At 46.3% G+C, this 23,038-nt stretch overlaps 1 protein-coding gene and 1 long non-coding RNA gene across 2 annotated transcripts in view; one reads left to right on the top strand and one right to left on the bottom strand.

The window, feature by feature from the left end:
* Nucleotides 1–23,038, bottom strand: part of ASTN2 (astrotactin 2) — a 1,029,079-nt gene that overhangs the window by 639,506 nt on the left and 366,535 nt on the right. The gene's annotated exons all lie outside the window — the stretch shown is intronic.
* LOC129650710 (uncharacterized) lies at nucleotides 21,072–22,783 on the top strand. The gene is made up of 3 exons (XR_008713958.1): nucleotides 21,072–21,274; nucleotides 21,573–21,742; nucleotides 22,241–22,783. It is a non-coding gene; the product is annotated as an uncharacterized LOC129650710 (long non-coding RNA).

The raw sequence follows: 23,038 nt of genomic DNA on the forward strand, positions 1-23,038 counted from the left end.
TGTGACATCAAGTGGGCCTTAGAAAGCATCACAATGAACAAAGCTACTGGAGGTGATGGAATTCCAGTTGAGCTATTCCAAATCCTGAAAGATGATGCTGTGAAAGTGCTGCACTCAATATGCCAGCAAATTTGGAAAACTCAGCAGTGGCCACAGGACTGGAAAAGGTCAGTTTTCATTCCAATCCCAAAGAAAGGCAATGCCAAAGAATGCTCAAACTACCGCACAATTGCACTCATCTCACACGCTAGTAAAGTAATGCTCAAAATTCTCCAAGCCAGGCTTCAGCAATATGTTAACCGTGAACTTACTGATGTTCAAGCTGGTTTTAGAAAGGGCAGAGGAACCAGAGATCAAATTGCCAACATCTGCTGGATCATGGGAAAAGCAAGAGAGTTCCAGAAAATCATCTATTTCTGCTTTATTGCCTATGCCAAACCCTCTGACTGTATGGATCACAATAAACTGTGGAAAATTCTGAAAGAGATGGGAATACCAGACCACCTGATCTGCCTCTTGAGAAATTTGTATGCAGGTCAGGAAGCAACAGTTAGAACTGGACATGGAACAACAGACTGGTTCCAAATAGGAAAAGGAGTACGTCAAGGCTGTATATTGTCAGCCTGCTTATTTAACTTCTATGCAGAGTACATCATGAGAAACGCTGGGCTGGAAGAAACACAAGCTGGAATCAAGATTGCTGGGAGAAATATCAATAACCTCAGATATGCAGATGACACCACCCTCATGGCAGAAAGTGAAGAGGAACTAAAAAGCCTCTTGATGAAAGTGAAAGAGGAGAGTGAAAAAGTTGGCCTAAAGCTCAACATTCAGAAAACTAAGATCATGGCATCTGGTCCCACCACTTCATGGGAAATAGATGGGGAAACAGTGGAAACAGTGTCAGACTTTATTTTTCTGGGCTCCAAAATCACTACAGATGGTGATTGCAGCCATGAAATTAAAAGATGCTTACTCCTTGGAAGCAAAGTTATGACCAACCTAGATAGCATATTCAAAAGCAGAGACATTCATTACTTTGCCAACAAAGCTTCGTCTAGTCAAGGCTATGGTTTTTCCTGTGGTCATGTACAGATGTGAGAGTTGTACTGTGAAGAAGGCTGAGTGCTAAAGAATTGATGCTTTTGAACTGTTGTGTTGGAGAAGACTCTTGAGAGTCCCTTGGACTGCAAGGAGATCCAACCAGTCCATTCTGAAGGAGATCAGCCCTGGGATTTCTTTGGAAGGAATGATGCTGAAGCTGAAACTGCAGTACTTTGGCCACCTCATGTGAAGAGTTGACTCATTAGAAAAGACTCTGGTGCTGGGAGGGATTGGGGGAAGAGGAGAAGGGGACGACAGAGGATGAGATGGCTGGATGGCATCACTGACTCGATGGACGTGAGTCTGAGTGAACTCTGGGAGTTGGTGATGGACAGGGAGGCCTGGCGTGCTGCGATTCATGAGGTCGCAAAGAGTTGGACATGACTGAGCGACTGATGTGATCTGATCTTCAGGATGTCTCGTTATCCTAATCCATAAAATATGAATGGCATCTATTCCACAGGGTCATTAGAAAGATGAAATAAGAAAATACACATTGCAGAGCAGGTGCTCATGCACAGCAGTGTTCTTCACCATCATCACCATCATCATCGTTACATACAAGGCCAATAAATATAGAAACTGACCTTTGAGCCCAGATAACTGTGGAAATTCAGGGTGGCTCAGAAGTGGGAGAAAGATCATGTGGCCGGCAGAGTAATGACTTTCCTCTAGAGGAAGGGTCACAGACACACAGAGGAGTACTACCCACTATGCGCTAACGCCTCCTGTTTAGACCACTAACATTTCAGCAAAAGCATGTTGCACTGTGTTTAGGCAGCCATCTGGAGATAAACAGCTTTGCCATAAGACTTTTGAGGAGACAGTATAAAAGAGGACAAAAGAAGAAAAAAGGAGGGAGGGGAAAACATGTTCCTGTGAAGAGTTTCTGCCCAGAAACATTTCCATACAGAGGCATCACAGTATTTTGGGCTGACATCCTAGACCTAAACCTCTCGAACCTGCTGGGTGAAATATGCCACCTCCAACAGAACCAAAGTGGTCTCAGCCCAGGGACCAGGCTGGAACTTATCTTTAGTGACAAGGATGGGCCTGCAGAGAGCTCTGTTCTAGGTTGCTAGGGACAAAGCGGGATATTGCTCTGCCACCTTCAGAAAAACCTCTCCCCTCTCTGGACTCTGTCTCCCTCCATATAACAGGAGATATCCACTCATTCAAGGGATATTTATTGAGAGTCCACTCTCCAATGAGCTCTGTGAGCAGGGGATCCAGAGCTCAGAGTCATTAGGGGTCTCAATACCCACTGGGACAGCAGGCCCCGAAGCAGAGAAACTAATGCAAGAGGATCACCATGGTGCTGGAAGTCAGCCAGGTTTGGAGAACCTGCGAGTTGAGGCTTGCAACATGGGAAGTCAGCCAGGTAGGAAAACAGGGCATGTGGGCCAGGAGAATGGGAACAGCAAGGGTGAACAGGGCAAGGTACATAAACTGGAGGAACAGGAGCTACAGGTACTTGTAAACTGCAGGCAGAAGAAGCCAGATAGTTAGGTAGGCTCCTATCTAGGAAGTCATGGTTCATGGCCTCAGAGAGTGGGCTTTATCCAAGAAAATGTTGCCAGTCCTTCTAGGCCAGCCCCTCTGGCCCTGTGCAAACCTGAACCATCTCTTCATTCATTCATTTTGTCCACAAAGATGGGCTAGGTACCTACTAAGTGCCAGACATTGTGCTGGGGGTGCTGCATAATCTCCAGTGACTTCATAATCTCAAGGGGTGGGATCCAAAGATATTGTGACAAAGGATGAGATTTGCAACTGTCCCTCTGGAGTGGAGGACCAGTGGCCCTGGCTTAAAGGCACAAACCTTATTCTGCAAAGACACTCTGTAATACACCAGATGTTTACACCAGAGGAGGCTGAGGAGCATCCTGGATAGAATTTGAGAACCTGAAGCTTGGTGATAAATCATTCTTGAAGTCTAGAGCTGCCTGAAATGAAAGAAGGATCTGACTTTGGAGAAGAGCAGTAGTCATGTATGGATGTGAGAGTTGGACTGGTGAAGAAGGCTGAGCACCAAAGAATTGATGCTTTTGAACTGTGGCATTGGAGAAGACTCTTGAGAGTCCCTTGAACTGCAAGGAGATCAAACCAGTCCGTCCTAAAGGAAATCAGTCCTGAATGTTCATTGGAAGGACTGATGTTGAAGCTTAAACTCCAATACTTTGGCTACCTGATGCGAAGAACTGATTCATTTGAAAAGACCCTGATGTTGGGAAAGATTTAAGGTGGGAGGACAAGGGGATGACAGAGGATGAGATGGGTGGATGGCATCACCGACTCAATGGATATGAGTTTGAGTAAGCTCCTGGAGTTAGTGATGGACAGGGATGCCTGGCGTGCTGCAGTTCATGGGGTCGCAAAGAGTCGGACATGACTGACAGACTGAACTCAACTGAACTGAAAGAGGGCTTCTCTTGTGGCTCAGCTGGTAGAGAATCTGCCTGCAATGCGGGAGACCTAGGTTTGATCCCTTGGTTGGGAAGATCCCCTGGAGAAGGCAACGGCTACTCACTCCAGTATTCTGGCCTGGAGAATTCCACGGACTATATTGTATAGTTTATGAGGTCGCAAAGAGTCAGACACGACTGAGCGACTTTCACTTCAGTCACAAATAGGGCAAGGGGACCAAGGTAAGCAGCTTCTAAAAGAGCTCCCAGTGGTCTCTGCCTCTTGGTATTCAAACCCAGGTATAATCCCCTCCCCTTACAGTCTAACTTTCATCAAATGGACTGTAGCAAAATTGTAGAATGTCACTTCCAAGAGTACGGTAGGTACCAATGATTGTGACTTTTCTTTTTTCTTACACTCTCTGGCTCTTCTCACTTTCTTGCTCTGGTGAAACCATATGCTTTGTTGGGAGCTGCCCCATAGAGAGGCCCACACGACAGGGAAAGGAGGCTGACCCCTCTTACAAGCTTATAAGAAGCTGGGGAGCAAGCCCTTCCCCAGCGGAGCCTGGAGAGGAGATCACAGCTGTGGTTGAAGACTTCACTGCAATCTCATGAGAAACCCTGGGCTGGAGGACCAGTCAATGGTGCCTGGATCCCTGACCCAGAGAACAAATGTTGGTTGAGATAGTGAGGGGATATCTGTTGGCTGTTTTAACCTGCTAATGCTGCCATAATCTGTTACACGGGAACAAATATGTGATCCTGGGCTAACTTGAATGAATGACCGACAGAGGCTGAAAAGTCTTCATTGGTAGCAGGAAACTCGGAGTCCTTGAGATTGAGAAGGGACCTCCACCCACTGCAAAAAGGTTCCCTGAGCATTCAGTGTGTGCTAAGCCCCCAGCAAGTCGCAGGGCTCACCAAACAGGCAGTACAGCCCCAGCCTGGAGGGACACAGGTAGGTGAGAAGGTTGGGAGAAGATGTGATTGCATGGTGCCTGGGTAACTGTTTCCCTAAACTTCTCACAACCTGGGGAGAGCTGAGAGGAAGCAGCTGCTGAAGTGTGCTTGACAAAATTAGGGCAGGCTTCACCGGGGAGAACCTTCTTTTTTCTCTCTACCCCAGCCTCTCCCTTTCCCTCCCGCCCCTCCCCACACCCCTCTCGCATCTCTCTCTCTCCATAAGATCCTGCGTTCACATAATGTTCCCAGAAGTGAAGTTGGTGACATGGAAGACTTGAGAGCTTGATAATCAGACATATTAAGCTTGAAAGCCAACTCAATAATTTCTCAACACTGCAAGCTTGGGAGATCAATGAGAAGAAGAAAAAAAAAGGAGTTTAAGATCATAGCCCTGAAACTTCCCTGGCGGTCCAGTGGTTAAGACTCTGGACTCCCACGTCAGGGGACCAAGTTTGATCCGTGGTCAGGAAACTAAGATCCCGCATGCTGCAAGGTGCAGTCAAAGAAAAAAAAATGAAAAAAGTTAGATGCACAGCCCGTAACTTCCCACAGAGCTGGGGTCAACCACACTGCCCATTAGTTGAAGCTGCTGGTTCAATGTGGTCTTCATTGTCCCAGTGTATAAAATAGGAATAAAGTGCCTACTTCACAAGTTGCTTGAGCAAAAGCAAATGTGCAGCCCAGTGACTGATAATAAGGCTTGATAACTGTTAGCCAGTAACTCCGAGAAAGTTACCTAATTTCTTTACGTCTCTTTATGCGTGTTGGTAAGGTTCGCACACCTCGTTTGGTAGACACTGAGTGTTCTTAGCTGCTCTCACTATTAATATTATCAGCAGAGGCCATAGACTCAACAATTTGTCATGCTTCCCCCTAGACTAAGGGCTGACCAGCGATGGTGCATTCAAGTCACACATCCTTGTGTATTTATAAAAAAGTTCCCTATCCCACCCCCAGAGGCACTTGGTTCCTTGGGCTGGAATGGAAGAACACAGATTATTTCTGCAGCAGGAGCTGTGCAGAGGCATCACTCTGGTAGAGATGGCAGGGACACCAATAGTTCCCTAAGTAACTGTAATTCAGGTAATACACACACCTGCAACTTCCTGCACATGCCACTGAATTTATGGGACAGCAATAATAGTAACAACATCAGCACATATTTATTTATAAAATGTCCATATCTGAAAGAGCTAAAATAGAAGCCCTACTCAGTTTTATAGAAATCTATGAATATATGCAAGGATGTGAATATATGTATAAGTGTATAAGAATTGAGACTAGGAGGTAGGTATGTTTAGAGTAGAAGTAACAACAGCCCTGGGAATCATAACTATGAATTTCTTCTTTCACTTCAATCGTCAACCAGGGCCAGCATTAGCAATGCTGCTTTCTTCTTGGTTTTCCAGTAGTCAGCAGCTCCAAGAATGGAGAATACCATTGCACACGTCAGCAGGGTTCACTTTCCCAGATTTGCCAGTTTCCAGCTATATGACTTTGGAATGCTCACTTCTGTTTTTGTACTATCTGCTTCCTCAAATGATAAAATGGGCATAATAATGTTTTGGTTGGTCCTACTTCAAGTCTAATGTTGGGGACAGACCTTCCCCCTCTTCTTCCCTTTTCTCCCTTCCTGGGTATTTCCAACTACAAAAGACAGGGCACATCCAAAGTCCATTTTTTTTTTTTTACAGACTAATCCTCCAATTGGCTATTTGCCAGGTTTTCTAGGAAAATCCTATAACTAGGAGAGATGAGTGTAAACCTGCCATCTCCTCCCATGAAATTCCATCTTCTTCAAGGACATGGACATTGCCTTATACTCTCCACCACTGGACCCGGTACCGAGTAGTTGCTAAACTAATGTTTGGTTAATGAACAAATGAATAAATGAGTGAACAGAAGAGTTTCTAACCAATGACTTGGAGAGAAGGAGCAGCTTTCATGGGAACTTTCCAACTAGGGAAAACAAAATCTAAGCATTATCTCCTTGGTGAAGAGAATAAGGGGCCCATGAGTTTCAGCTGATGTATCACTTTGTCTTCTAGTAAATAATAACAGCTACCATGGCTAAGCACAGTCCTAGACTAACGGGCTTCCATGGAGTTATCTCATTTGATCCTTCTAACATTCTGTGATGGAGTTACTATTACTATACCATCTCACAGTGGAAAAAAACTGAATCCCTATGAATTCAACTGCCTTCCTAACATCACAGAGCTAATAAAACTTAAACTGGATGATGGCTGATCCCACATTGACGCCCTCAAAACTCTGTCACATTGCCTCCCAGGTGACAGCCTTCTCACTCGTGAGAGGAGACCTCCCATGCCGCCATAGCCACCTCTCCAGCACTGTGGGACAGAGGGACCAACACAGAAACAGATGTGGCCTCCGCACTCGTGAATTTCCCAGTCTGCTCAGGGTGGGTACTCATAGAGGTAGACATATCATGTGCATGCCGATTCACGCTAGAGTGGAGAGGCACAGAGTGGGATGAGGAATCTCTTTGAGAAAGGGGCAGTTAAGTCCGGTCCTGATGAGGGTAGGGAGGAAGGGTGTTCTGAGCAGCACAGTGGAGGTTCCGGGGTGGAATGCAGTGGAATGCAGTGAAATGAGGACGTGAGATGAGGGTGGACAGGTGGGCAGGGACATGCAAGGCTCTAAAGGCCAAGGTAAGGAGTTTGCTCTTAACCAGTAGGAGCAGGAGAAACACTAACAGGTACTGGGAAGGAAAGGATGTGAGGGAGTTACGGGTTATGCTGCTCAGTCTGGCTGCCAGCGGACAGTGGCATCATGACCAGAGGGCGGTGAGGAGTAAGAGGTTGTAAGTAATGACTTGATTGTGGGGGCAACACTGGGGATGGAGAAAAGTCATCAAATGCAAAGCACATCTGAAGTCAGAGCTCCTGGCTTGTGATGGATCAGAAAGGGGAAGGGATAAATAGGGTTTTGATGACTATACCCAAACTCTGTAGAAGAATTTCTTCTACAGGTCATTTCATTGCCAGAGAGAAGTACAGATATTTTGTACAACACACAGAACTTCCTAGTAAGAGGATGCTGTGTTCTTCTTGACTCAGGGCTAAAGACAGTATTTCCTACCCTCCTGTCCAGTTTTGTTTATTCATGTATCATTCAACTGTTTGTTTATTCTTTAACACATAAGTACCTAGTTTCTATATTTTCTATATGGGCCAAACTGCGAGATACAGAGAAAAATGAGATAGTAATCCTTAGGGGGTATATCAGGGCTTACCCGGTGGATCTGTGGTAAAAAATCTGCCTGCAATGCAGTAGATGCAGGAGAAGTGGGTTCCATCTGTGGGTCAAGACAATCCCCTGGAGGAGGAAATAGAAACCCACTCCAGTATTCTTGCCTGGGAAATTCTATGGACAGAGCAGCCTGGCGGGGTATAGTCCATGGGGTGGCAAAGAGTCAGATGTGACTGAGCGATTGAGCATGAGCACGTGTAGAGACGCTGGAGGCACATCTTGGTTGGTCGTGGGATGGGAGCAATAGTGTACTGGAACTGGCTCTAGCCAAATCAAGAGAGCCAGTTGTTAAATATTCAGGGATGCCGCTTGGCAGCTGCTAAATCTATGATTTGAAACCGGACATGGTAGGAGAATGTACACCATAGTGAAAGTCACTCAGTCATGTCCGACTTTTTTGGAACCCCATAGAAATCCACGGAATTCTCCAGGCTAGAATACTGGAGTGGGTAGCCTTTCCCTTCCCCAGGGGATCTTCCCAACCTAGGGATCAAACCCAGGTCTCCCGCATTGCAGACAAATTCTTTACCAGCTGAGCCACAAGGGCAGCCCAATGTACACCACAGGTATTTAGTTCAGTGCAGTTGCTCAGTCGTGTCTGACTCTCTGCGACCCCATAGACTGCAGCACGCCAGGCTTCCTGTCCATCACCAACTCTCGAAGCCTACTCAAACTCATGTCCATCGTGTTGATGATGCCATCCAACCATCTCATCTTCTCTCGTCCCCTTCTCTTCCCGCCTTCAGTCTTTCCCAGCATCAGAGTCTTTTCCAATGAGTTGGTTCTTCACATCAGGTGGCCAAACTATTGGAGTTTCAGCTTCAGCATCAGTCCTTCCAATGAATATTCAGGACCGATTTCCTTTAGGATGGACAGGTTGGATCTCCTTGCAGCCCAAGGGACTCTCAAGAGTCTTCTCCCACACCACAGTTCAAAAGCATCAGTTCTTTGGCACTCAGCTTTCTTTATAGTCCAACTCTCATACCCATACATGACTACTGGAAAAACCCTAACCTTGACTAGATGGACCTTTGTCGGTAAAGTAATGTCTCTGTTTTTGAATATGCTGTCTAGGTTGGTCATAGTTTGTCTTCAAAGGAGCAAGTGCCTTTTAATTTCATGGCTGCAGTCACTATCTGAAGTGGTTTTGGAGGCCCCAAAATAAATTATCTCACTCTTTCCATTGTTTCCTCATCTATTTGCCATGAAGTGATGGGACTGGATGCCATGATCTTAGTTTTCTGAATGTTGAGTTTTAAGCCAACTTTTTCACTCTCCTCTTTCACTTTCATCAAGAGGCTCTTTAGTTTCTCTTTGCTTTCTGCTATAAGGGTGGTGTCATCTACATATCTGAGGTTACTGATATTTCTCCCAGCAATCTTGATTCTAGCTTCTGTTTCATCCAACCTGGCATTTCTCATGATGTACTCTGCATATAAGTTAAATAAGCAGGGTGACAATATACAGCCTTGACATACTCTTTTACCAATTTGGAAGCAGTATGTTGTTCCATGTCTAGTTCTAACCGTTGCAAATGCTATAAACATAGCACATATTATTTATTTATATATATATATATATAGCTTGTATAGATATAGGCAAATGCTATAAATGAAGCTATTTAGATTTTTTTTTTCTTCAGAGAGCCAGCTTGCCAGTATACCAGTGAGGTAGAGCAGGTTGCCTCAATGGGGCTGCCAGTCTTGAAGTTTCCTCCTCCAAGTTCAGAGAAGTCAGAAGTATGTGCAGAAGTCTAGGTCACAGTTACAGAGTACAGTGAACTCTAAGTATTTTCAGGCCAGACCACAGATGCTAGGATTGACACCTTTATCTTGCTGTGAACACTTCCTGGAGTTCAGGATTAGGCAACTTATCTATCTATAACTTTACCACTTGACCGTCATGCCCTGACTTTGAACTGGAGACAGTGTGGTGGCTCAGATGGTAAAGCATCCACCTGCAGTGCAGGAGACTGGAGTTTGATCCCTGAGTTGGAAAGATCCCCTGGAGAAGGGAATGGCTGCTCACTCCAGTATTCTTGCCTGGGAAATCCCATGGACAGAGGAGCCTGCTGGGCTACAGTCCATGGGGTCACAAAGAGTCGGATATGACTGAGCGACTAACACTTTCATTTTTCATACATACTATAGATACAGGCTTAGAAGTGCTGTGCACAGTGCCCTGTACCGACACAATTCCATTTTTCTTTTTAAGGAAGGATAGCACACCCACGAGTCCATCCTCAGCACCCCCAGAAAATTCTGCTTTGCTGATCTGAAGTTCAGTTTTATTATTTCTAACATTTTTACATGGGCTCATCGGAGAGAGGTGGCCTGTCTCTTTCTAACTGATGTCTTTACATAGAGATGATTTAAACCTAGCTTAAGTGTCTATCTTGAGCCCTCAGCACAGGGGAGGGAGTCAGGTGGGTAAATTCTGATGTTAGTGGGAGGCTAACATTATGTGACTTGTTGATAAAATTATTGATGCCAGTCTGGACTTTGGCTTCTATTTTCTGAACAAAGAAATAAATTCTATCATCCTTGAATTTTCAATGGGAGGATGAAGAGGGAGAGAAGTCCTTCAACTCAGTCCTCAGAAGACTTTCTTAACCCTGGGCAAGGAAAGAGGAGGGAAGGAACATTTGGAGCCACCTAGTCTAATAGCTTCGCTACCCACATTATTACGTTTCAACTTCACTCAGACACTGTCAGTGCTTCTACAGATCAGGGAAGCTGTGTTACTTGCCCGAAGTCTTGGAGGTGGTAAGTGGTGGAGCTGGGACTTTACATAGGTTGGAGTTCAAGAATGCTGCTGCTGCTGCTGCTGAGTTGCTTCAGTCGTGTAAATGGCAGCCCAGCAGGCTCCGCCGTCCCTGGGATTCTCCAGGCAAGAACAATGGAGTGGGTTGCCATTTCCCTCTCCAATGCATGAAACTGGAAAGCGAAAGTGAAGTTGCTCAGTCGTGTCTGACTCTTTGCGACCCCATGGACTGCAGCCCACCAGGCTCCTCTGTCCATGGGATTTTCCAGGCAAGAGTACTGGAGTGGGGCGCCATTGCCTTCTCTGGTTCAAGAATGAGCCCTTCCTTGTCCAGCATGTTGATCTCTGCACAGCAAGGAGCATGACTCCATTTGGGGCCACTGCCATCAGGATTGGCTCTACAGGGAGGGTGCTGAGTGACCCAGCCTGCCCCCAGCACAATGCTCATGGGCTTCTCAAGGTGTCAGCCACCCCTGTGTACCTGGCTGATCCAGACACCATTAGAGCATCTTCTCACCATGCACGCACACAGGGCCACCACTACTTTCAGCCACTCTTGAACCACTCAGCAATACCCAGCTCCTAGAAAGCAGCTCTCTTTCAATCACATCCTTGCCTTATTGAGCTGATCCAGCTTTGCTTGCTCCCTAGCTCAGCATCCTCTGCAGGGCTTGTTCTAAATATGGGTCTCTGGTTCTACCATAAAAAACTACTGAATAAGACTCTCTGGGATAGGGTCCAGAAACCTGATATTTAAATTTTCTTTCCCTCCCAGAATTGTCCACCATTGTTCCTGCAGACGGAAAATCAAAGAAAGGTTGTTTTAAAACCATATAAAGATGTGGTACTTATATATAATTGGAATATTACTCAGCCATAAAAAAAACAAATTTGTTAGTTGAACTGAAGTGGACGAACCTAGAACCTGTTATGGAGAGTGAAGTAAGTCAGAGAGAGAAAAATAAATGTCATATATTAAGGCATATATATGGAATCTACAAAAATAGTACTGATGAGCCTATCTGCAGGGAAGTAGTGGAGACACAGATGTAAAGAATGGACTTGTGGACAGAAGAGAGGAAGAAGAGGGCAGGACAAATTGAGAGGGTAACGTTGATATAGACACACTATTATGTGTAAAATAGACAGCTAGTGGGAGGCCGCTAGCAACACAGGGAGCCCAGCCTGGTGCTCTATGATGACCTAGAGGGTGGGATGGAGAGAGGAGGCAGGGTCAAGGGAGAGGGGATCTATATTTACATCTATGTCTATATCTGTATCTATATAATTGTGGCTGATCTGCCTTGTTGTATGGCAGAAACCAAAACAACATTGTAAAGCAATTATCCTCCAATTAAAAAAAATAATAAGGATGCATTGTACAACACAGGGGATCTAGCCAATGTTTTATAATAACTATAACTGGAGTATAACCTTTAAAATCATGAATTATTATACAGTACAACTGTAATTTATGTAATATTGCACATCAACTGCACTTCAAGTAAAAAATATGATGTATATTTATAAAATCATAGAGAGATGAGCTATGCAGTCAATCAAATCTATACTGAAGCCCCAAGCCATGCCGTTGGGTGTCTGTGGATGCTGACGCCTTCAGAGCAATGGTGATGGTGTGTGTATGAGCATGAATGTGTGTGTGCGTGTGTGTGTGTGCACGTGTAAGTGCGTGTGCTTGCATACCTGCCCATGCACTTTCAGCACGCTGTACAGAAACACAGAAGACGTATATCTTTAGAATTGGCTTCATAAAGGATATTTATGCGTAGTGAATGTAATACTGTTCATATTTCTCATATCTAACAGGTTAATTAGGTTTGGAGACAAGACTGGAAACTTAATCCATATTCATAATCCTATCAATTTGCAGGAAGAGTATGTAACTTTTTGAGGGGCTGGCCTTGGCTACAAACCACCACTTTTCCTAGCGCCATAGCTCAGGCACACCAGGGCAGAGGGCAGATAGAATGCCATGTGCAGCCTTCGAAGCAAAACAGCCCTGCTGTATTCTCTTACTTCAAGTGCATTCTATATAAGTATACTTTTCATGGAATAGCCTTGGAACCCGACCACATTAGTTTGCACAGATTTTACTGCTACTGCTAAGTCACTTCAGGCATGTCCTACTCTGTGCGACCCCATAGACAGCAGCCCACCAGGCTCCCCCGTCCCTGGGATTCTCCAGGCAAGAACATTGGAGTGGGTTGCCATTTCCTTCTCCAATGCATGAAAGTGAAAAGTGAAAGTGAAGTGGCTCAGTTGTGCCCCACTCTTCATGACCCCTATACCTGCTATGTGAGGCAGAGTTCTAATTCAAATACGTTGCACAGTTGAGTGCCAGCTAGGGCTATTCTTAGAACTAACCACACTTTGTGACCTTGTCACCCTTAAGGTACATTTTTTTTCAGGCTGAAGACCCAGGGCTCATCTGGGGTCCTGGCGAGCACCTCAATAGTACTGAGATGTTTTTGATCCACTAGGCAGCAAGTCAACTTTTGTGGGCTAGCCTGGAAACTTTGCCACTGTTTATGTGCTTGTTTTCTATGAGGAAGCACACTCTGCATGCCCAAAGATCTTATAAACAAATTGCTGGCTAGCCAGTGGGCTGCTCTGTTGATCTCCTAGGGGTTGCAGCAAAAACTTACCCAGGGGGTTATGAGCTACAGGACCACAGGAGCTGGATAAAGGCGATGCAGGCTGAGAGCTATAAATAGTGTGCCAAGTGACCCTAACAAGCTCTTCTATCCACTGGGGCTGCTCCAACAGCTTTCTCTTTCGAATACATGAAAGCAGCTGAAAGGATTGTTTTCCCAAGAGCTTTTTGGCTGCCCTGAGCGTGCCAAGGGACTTTGCTGTTTCTAATTATCTCCCTTTATGTTCAGGCCGAAACTTGTTAATACAATAAAGCTGCATTTCCAGGACGCACTCACAACGCAGAAACATCTCAAGGTGTTTTACAAGCAGAAGATCATGTTAAATCAAATCAAATACCAATTAAAGATTAACAGCGGTGTGAGAGAGCTGTTATCACGGTCCAGCCAGAGCCGCTGGGATGGCGGGGGTTTCCTCCAACGTGGTGTGGTCCAGCTCCCATCCAGATTGCTATTTTAGGATCTACTCGGCAAAACGGTCTTTGACTGAGTCCCAAGGTCCCAGAGTATCAACACTGGAAAGATGTTAAATATCATCCTGCTGCTGCTGCTGCTAAGTCGCTTCAGTCGTATCTGACTCTGTGAGACCCCATAGACAGCAGCCCACCAGGCTCCCCCGTCCCTGGGATTCTCCAGGCAAGAACAATGGAGTGGGTTGCCATTTCCTTCTCCAGTGCATGAAAGTGAAAAGTGAAAGTGAAGTCGCTCAGTTGTGTCTGACTCTTCACAATCCCATGGACTGCAGCCTACCAGGCTCCTCCGCCCATGAGATTTTCCAGGCAAGAGTACTGGAATGGGGTGCCATCGCCTTCTCTGAAATATCATCCTGGCTGAGCCTTATTATTAAAATGGGGAAACTGAGGTCTAGAGAGAAGGGGTGACCAGTCTCAGCCAGAGTCAAGAGTCCAAGCTACTTGAGATGTTCCCAAGAACCCCTTGTTGTCGACATAGAACCCCATCTGGTTGCTTCCCAACACCTAGGAATTTTTTCCTCTGATTTCCACTTAAAGTAGCTCAACAGTAGCTACCAATATATATATTCTTCTGGAATCTCAGAATGTGATCTTATTTAGAAAAACAAGTGTGTGCAGATGCATTTAAGTGGAGGATCTCAAGATGACATCATCCTTGATGTAGGATAGGTCCATACATCCTGATAATGGCCGGAGTCCTTAAAAGACAAAGACAGATGGAGATCTGAGACTTTCAGAGGAGAAGGTCATGTGAAGACAGAGGCAGAGACTGCAGTGGAGCATCTACAAGATAAGAAATGCCGAGGAGTGTCATCAGCCAGTGGGAGCCAGGATACAGGCATGGAATTGGATGCTCCCTCTGAACTTCCCGAAGAAGTTCGCTCGGGCAACACCTTGACCTTGGGCTTCTAGCCTCTAGAACTGTAGGAGTATGTGTGTTTCTGTTGTTTAAAGCCACCCAGTTTGAGGTAACTTGTTACAGCAACCACAGGAAACTAATACTGGCCTCATCCTGAGATGTCCCTCGCCTCTTCCATGCAGTGAGGACCTGCTTTTCTTTTAAGATCCTGTTTTAATGTTGCCACCAGCCTGTGTTGGAGCCTTCCTGCTCCTCTGATTAGAATGGATCCCAACTTTCCAGTGTTCCTAAGTGTACACAGCCATCAAGCTCATCTCAGCATCTGGAACTTGCCATTTGTGTTACTTGTCCTTCCCTCCCGGCAAATTCTAGGGCAGCTAGACAACAGACCGCATCTGATTCAGTTGTGGGCCCCAGACGCAGTTACACTCATACACGTGTTTAGGATACTTCTATAGAGTTAATGTGAATATAAATGAATGACTTAATCCATGTTCTTTTCCTTCCTTTCCAGTTATAGAAACCTATATCTATCGCATGGTACGGACCCTGTATGGAACAACCATATGGACCCTGTATGAACCCTGTATAGGACAACTGATTGGTTCAAGATCGGGAAAGGAGTCTGACAGGGCTGTCTGCTGTCACCCTGCTTGTTTAATCTATACACTGAGCACATCATGAGACATGAACCCTGTATAGGACAACTGATTGGTTCAAGATCGGGAAAGGAGTCTGACAGGGCTGTCTGCTGTCACCCTGCTTGTTTAATCTATACACTGAGCACATCATGAGACATGCCAGGCTGGTTGAGTCACAAGCTGGAATCAAGACAGGTGGGAAAAACAACAGCAACCTCAGATATGCAGATAATACCACTCTAATGGCAGGAAAAAAAAAAAAAAAACAACCTAAAGAGTCTCTTGATAAGGGTGAAGGAGGAGAGTAAAAGAGCCGGCTTAAGACTATATATATCTATATCTATATATCTATATATATATATATATCTATATATATCTATATATCTATATATATATATATATAAAAACTAAGATCATGGGCATACACCAGGTTGACCCCAAAGCTGTCTCATACCTGGGCTTGAAATTCTCTAAGTATTTTTTAATAGACTTCAGGTTAGGGGAGCAGGAAAGGTTAGTAAGAGGGCATGGAGATGCAGTGGGGCTTCCCAGGTGCCTCACTGGTAAAGAACACACCTGCCAATGCAGGAGACAAGGGTTCGATCCCTAGGTCAGGAAGATTCCCCAGAGGAGGAAATAGCAACATATTCCAGTACTCTTGCTTGGAAAATGCCATGGACAGATGAGCCTGGCAGGCTATAGTCCATGGGGTCACAAATAGTCAGAACATCCCATCCCATTACTGCATGGCAAAGAGAAGGGGAAAAGGTGGAAGTAGTGACAGATTTCCTCTTCCTGGGCTCCAAAATCACTATGGACAGTGACTGCAGCCATGAAATCAGGAGACAATTGCTTCTTGGCAGGAAAGTGATGACAAACCCAGACAGTGTGTCAAAAAGCAGAGACATTACTCTGCCGACAAAGTCAGAGTATAGTCAAGGCTATGGTCTTCCCAGTGGTCATGCATGGTTGTGAGAGCTGGACTGTAAAGAAGGCAGAATGCCAAAGAATTGATGCCTTCCAACTGTGGTGTTGGAGAAGACTCCTGAGAGTCCCTTGGACAGCAAGGAGATCAAGCCAGTCAATCTTAAGGGAGATCAAACCGTAATGTTCAATAGAAGGACTGATGCTCAAGCTGAAGCTCCAGTATTTTGGTCATCCGATACAAATAGATAACTCATTGGAAAAGTCCCTGTTGCTGGGAAAGATCGAGGGCAGAAGGAGAAGAGCGTGGCAGAGGATGAGATGGTTGGACGGCATCACCAATGCAACGAACATGAAATTGGGCAAACTCCGGGAGATGGTGAGGGCCAGGGAGGCCTGGCGTGCTGCAGTTCATGGGGTCGCAAAGAGTCAGACACGACTGGGCAACTGAACACCACCACCTCCTACTGCATCTCCATGAGTGTGCGTGCATGCTTAGTTGCTCAGTCGTGTCTATTTGTGACTGCATGGACTATGGCCCGCCAGGCTCCTCTGTCCATGGAATTCTCCAGGAAAGAAGACTGGAATGGATTGCCATTTCCTCCCCCAGGGGATCTTCCTGACCCAGGGATCAAGCCCATGTCTCCTGCATTGGCAGGGCGATTCTTTACCACTGATCCATCTGGGAAGCCCCATTGCATCTCCATGTCCCCCCACTCACCTTTCTTGCTCCCCTAACTGGAAGTCTACTAAAAAATAAACTTAGAGAATTTCAGACCCAGGTATGAGGCAGCTCTGGGGTCAACCTGGCGTACACCTCGCTTCTATCACTTTTTAGTAACCGAACCTCTATGCGCTTCAGAGCTCTCATCTTTGAAACGTATGTAGGAGATTAAGTGAGTTAATGCAGTAAATCTGGACAATTACGCTTTCAGACAAAACACCATCACCCAATTTTACAGATTAAGATCTTGAATCCAAGAGGAGTGAATTGCTGGGGGCGGCACAGTCAGAGAGTGCCATTCAGGTCTTGAACGTCAGACTAGCATACAAGTCCATACTCTTGAACAACATATTACACAGAATCCCAGGCTCTCTGCTACCCCAACAAGATGCCCCTAATCCACGTGCTGAGTGACAAAAATTATTCTATTGTTTTCCAGAATGAAGGTTCCCCTGAATAACAGCGCATATCCTTGAATTTACCTCGCTCCGTCTTTTGGCTCCTTGGGAGGCCTCTAAATTCGTATCTAATACAGTCTTCTGAGTCTCAGCTGGTTTGAGACACTGTGAATCGTGATGTTGGGCATATGAAAACAAATGCCTTCTACCCAAAGCATCATCTTTCAATTACAGATCACTCTCCCAATTTGGAAGCGCTTCCCTTTGGATGCAGCTATCTCGCAGTCTGGTTAGAACTGGGAAGGAATTGAGAGAAAGGACATGGGGAGAGAGAGATGGGGGGACACTGAGACAGAGAGAGGGGGAGGAGAAAGACAATGGAAGCATCCATTTGAACAGATGATGCTCATCTTGTTCAAGGCTCTTGTGGCAGAGTCTCAGGGGCCAAGTTCCCCTGGGTCTACAGGCTGGCACCCAGGAAAGTGGCACTGGAGTTGTGGAATTTTGTGGCACAGACACAGTGCAACTTCTTTTTTTTTTTTAAACCGTGGATGAAATCAAGGTAGAAGTTAAGTGGCTTCTCCAACCAGTTGGCAAGGTAACGGCAGAATCTGGATCTCTGACTTCTAACTCTTGTTCTGTAGTAGACAGAGGGTTAGGTATCCAAAACAAAAAAACAAACTGGATGTACAGACTAAGGGGATTTTGCAGGGAAGACAAAAGAGCCTTAAGATGTGAAAGAAGGAAAAAGAGAAAAAGAAGGAATAAAGAGATGGAAGTAAAACAAGACATCTATGAAGGAGAAGAAAAGAGATGAGAAACAAAAGATGAGGCAGGAGAGGTGTGAGAAAACAGAAAAAGGGAAAGACAATACAGTGAGGGAGAAATTCAGATACAGGGCCATTACAGAAATAAATTTACCTCGCTCCGTCTTTTGGCTCCTTGGGAGGCCTCTAAATTCGTATCTAATACAGTCTTCCGAGTCTCAGCTGGTTTGAGACACTGTGAATCGTGATGTTGGGCATATCGTCGCTGACTGATGAAGATGCTTTAGCACTCTGTCATGCTTGTATCCAGCTCCTTCCCCAGGCCCCCAGCCCTCTCTGATTGAACTTGGTTGATCTCTCCCACCCACTCCTATTCCCTGCTCAGCTTTCTGCCTCCAGGGATACCTTGACCACTCCTTTTCTCCAACCTGCTACTGCTACTGCTAAGTCGCTTCAGTCGTGTCTGACTCTGTGTGACCCCACAGACGGCAGCCCACCAGGCTCCCCCGTCCCTGGGATTCTCTAGGCAAGAACACTGGAGCGAGTTGCCATTTCCTTCTCCAGTGCATGAAAGTGAAAAGTGAAAGTGAAGTCATTCAGTCGTGTCCGACTCTTCGCAACCCCATGGACTGCAGCCTACGAGGCTCCTCTGCCCATGGGATTTTCCAGGCAAGAGTACTGGAGTGGGGTGCCATTGCCTTCTCCGTTTCTCCACCCTACTCCTGGATATCCCTAGGTTCGTTTCCCCTAATCCTCTAAGCTCCCCTCTCCTTTAAAAATCCTCCTCTCTGCTTTTCCTATCATCCACCTTCCATTCCAGACACAGTTGGAAGGCTCTCTTCTGTGTTCCTGTAACACCCCAGAAACCGCCATCATATTATTTATCACAATGGACTTTATATCTCAGTTTTAATGGTATCCTGCTTCCCCCAGCAGACTAAATTTCCCAGGGCCAGGAAGGAGGTTGGATCCATCTTCTATCTCCAGCACCCACCACAGGATAAGCATGCACTGCACCCCCAGCGCAGAACTGATAAGTGCCTGACTGATGCTTGGACAAAATGCTCCTGCTCTCAGAGTGAGAAAAAAAAGTCTACAACCACTGGGGGGCGCACTTGGGTAACTGCAGCAATAGACCCTGGGGGAGGAGATCGAATTTCTCTCCACCAAACACCTCTGAGAAACAAAGGCAAGAGCGATTTGAAACTGGAGAAATCCTGCCAGAGTTCACCAGGTGAGGCTGAGAATGGAACAGAGCCTGTCCTGGTGGATTAAAGACTAAAATGAAAGTCTGAAGAATTGGACTCGAGTCCGTGGAACTGGTGAGCTCTCTGGCTTGGGGCATTATTCATCACGGAAGGGCAACAGCTCCCTGCACACCAGCGCAGGTGAGGCCATTATCATCACTGGCCTCACCTGCCAGGAAAAACAGGATGAGTACCAAAGCATTCTGATCTGTCGGGGGTTGGGGAGGGGAGAACAACAACAACTTCACAATACAGGGAGTGGGGTTATGCGGGATTCTTATTCTAATTGGGAACATTTACCGCACACCTACTATGTCAAACATGATTTCAGACGCTAGTAATACAGGTGTTAGCGAGTCACTGCTGCTGATCGCCACTCAAGAGGGGAGCAGAGACATACAAGACTAGCCATGATTTTAAAGAAGCGACAAGCACTAGATGGTAAGAGAGATATAGGTAATGTGCCATGGGGACGCTTTGTCTGGAGGGATCAGGGTGAGCATCCCAAAGTTGATATTTATTCCAATCAGACCTAGCAGGACAGTCTGGCTTTATCCGATGGAGCGGGATTGACGACGCAACCTAGGCTGACCGAACGGTACCAGCAAACAGCAGCAGGTGAAGACGTGCAGGGTGCGTTTGTGGGTGTTTGGGCAGAAGACAGAATGGAATCTTAGGCTAGAGAGGCCACTCTGACTAAAATTAACAACAGGTAATAGGTGGCTCAGACAGTAAAGAATCTGCCTTCAATGCAGGAGACCTGGGTTTCATCCCTGGGTCAGGAAGATCCCCCAGAGAAGGGAATCGCTACACATTCCAGTAGTCTTGTCTGGATGATTCCATGGTCAGAGGAGCCTGGTGGGCTATAGTTCATGGGGTCGGAAACAGTTGGAAACACAATGAAGTGACTAACACTTTCAATGGCAATCAGAACAGGAAAGGAAGGAAGGGAAAAGGGTGGGTGGGGATGGCTGCAGCTGCAGGGACAGGATGATAAAGCAGAATGCCGAAGATGGGACTGCACACGTCTCAGTGAGTGCCACATATGTATACACACATATGTGTATCTGGGGTTAAGTAACATATGTAAGGTAAGGAAACAGCAGAGCCAGGATCTACGCTCAGGCTGTCCATCTCCAAAGTCAGGGCTTCCCATGCCCTGCTACACTTCACCCAACGTCAGGCTAAGAAGTGGAGAATTGATTACGAAGGCCAAGAGGGAGCCGCCACGGTTATATGCGGGAATGACGCGACTCAACAAATGCTTGCAGAAGATGACTCTGGTGTCACGCGTACCCCATCAGCTTTGGGCAATTCCTACTTCCGTATTTTCTAATGAAGCCCCTTCTGGGGTGAGTAGGGGTGGACATGGTCCATTTGTAGCAGTCCCCAAGTGTCCCAGAGGAGCCCTGGACGGGCTCAGTCCCTCTGACAAACGCTCCAGCCTCCTGCAGCCCCTGGGGGTGATTTATCAGAGCAGCGTCAACGCCTCTGCCCAGCAGCCTGTGATCCAAGGCTGGCAGCCCAGGCTGGGGTTTTTAATTAGCTGAGAGAGGGAAGAGTCAGGCCCTTTAGGATGGAGAGAAAGAGAGACACCCAGACGGCTCATAAATCCAGATCCAAGGGTCCAGCGGCTGGCGTCTGGCACGGGGCAGGGAGGAAGGGAAGAACAGACTGACTGGCTAGCTTTTCAGCCTTTTCATGGTCTCCTTTGCTTTCTGGTTCAGATACTGCAGGGGGTGGTGGGAAACTGTGCCGCCTTTTACACAGCAACCCCTGGGGAGGCACCCTTTTCTAGCTTGGCTGTACGACCAAAACCCAGGGACCGTCATTTCTAGTTCCATCTCTACTGCTCACTTGCTGTGCAATTTGAGACCAAAACTACAACACAAAAGCTTACAGGCTTTGGAGTCAGATGTGAGCTGAAACCTCTGCACTGTGATGCTTATTTTAACTGTGACTCGAGCGAACTGCTTTTTTCTCTCTGAGCTTCGGTCTCCTCACCTACAAAGGCAGAAGATCATCTTGTGTGGCAAAGACTAAATGAGAACACAGGTAAAGTGCATGGTGTGTAATGGATGCTCAATAAATGACAGCTCTTTTTAAACCTATTTTCTTCTCTCTTGGCCTCAGTTTCCCCATATGTAAAATGCAAAGTTGTGCCATATGACTTATAAGGGTTTTTCTAGCACTGATTTTTTCTGGGTATTCTTATCTGGATGTGTGTGTGTGCTTAGCCGCTCAGTTGTGTCTGACTCTTTGTGACTCTATGAACTGTAGCCCGCCAGGATCCTCTGTCCTTTGAATTTTCCAGGTGAGAAATACTAAAGCAGGTTGCCACTTCCTCCTCCAGGGGATCTTTCCAACCCAAGGATGGAACCCACATCTCCTGCATCGATAGTTGGATTCTCTACCACTGGAGAGTCGGACACGACTGAGTGACTGAACTGAGCTGAACTGAGCCACCTGGGATACAAAAAGAGGAACCCAAATCTGGGAGGAGGGAGCTTATCTAGGAAGGAGGTTGCAAATTTACTCCTTGCAGGGGTCCAGAGGCAGGGCTGGGGCTAAGATAAGGAAAAAACCTTGAGCAAGGCATATTTCATGCCAGTGAAGCAAGACGGTTCTGAGAGTCAGAGCTACTGGCTGCCTCCATAGTGAGTGAGCTCCCTGCATCCAGAGAAAAGCAAAAGTTGGCCAACATTCTGAAGCTGATGCTCTGAAAGAAATTTAAACATCGGAGTAGGGGGGAGGGACCAGAACTTTTCCTTTAAGTTCTTTACCTGCAGTGAAAATATCATGAAGTAATGCTTGGCGGTATATAAACTTGCCGTATTGCTCATCATTTAACTCTCACTACCCAGTGGGTAGGGACAACTAGCACCCACACCTTCAGTCAGGACACTCAAGATGCAGCGAGTGAAGTCACTTGTTCAAGGTTGCACCCACAGAGAAGAGGCAGAGCAAGGCCAAGAGCTCTGGTGAACCTGACTCTCAAGCCCCTCTCTTTTTGTTTCACAGCCGGGTTCCCACCTCTGATTCCACAACGGATGGCAGCCCCAGCCTGGCTGATATTGATTGCAGCTGTCCCTTCCTTCCTCCCCAGCCCGTCTCTGTCCCCCGACTGCTCCCCCACAAGTATTTACGCTGGGCTGCCTGGTAACAAACGGCTCGTTACCATGCGGAAGGCGACAGCCAGGCGATTAGTGAAATTTGTTACCCATGCGTCTCTGAACAAAATTAAATTAAAAGTGCTGCTTCGCTGTCAAGATAAGGGCCAAGCTGCTGAGATAATTTTTCACTCTCAAACACTCAATTACCCAGTGAGGCTGGATCAGATACAATCAAAGGGGAAAAAAAGAAGGAAAAGGAAGAAAAAAAAAACACAGAAAACAAACAGAGGCAGGACCTCCAGGAACAGATGTAAGAGTTGTTATCACTCCCTCTGGCCAGAGATGTTAAAGAGGCTGTTGCCATGGTGATGGGGCTGGACCACATGAGGCAGGTAGGTGGGTGTGGCCTCTGACTACATCCTGTAATAAAGGAGATGCTGTCCATCCCCACCACCCCTGCCTTAAGCCAGACAGTGTCATTTCTCACCTGAGTTATTGCAATAGTCTCCAACCTGCTCTCTCTCACCCCATCCCTGTCCCCCTCTTTCCCAGCTTCTACAAAAGCTAGAGTGACCTTTCTACCACATATCAAAACATCACTTCTCTGCTGAAATCCTTTGATGGCTTCCCATTGTCATCAGGATAAAGTCCAAAGCACCCAGCCAGTGTCACCTCTAGCTGTCTGCTCCTGAAAGTTTATATTTCA

Source organism: Bubalus kerabau, chromosome 4, assembly GCF_029407905.1.
Source record: "Bubalus kerabau isolate K-KA32 ecotype Philippines breed swamp buffalo chromosome 4, PCC_UOA_SB_1v2, whole genome shotgun sequence".
Taxonomy (NCBI): Eukaryota; Metazoa; Chordata; class Mammalia; order Artiodactyla; family Bovidae; genus Bubalus; species Bubalus kerabau.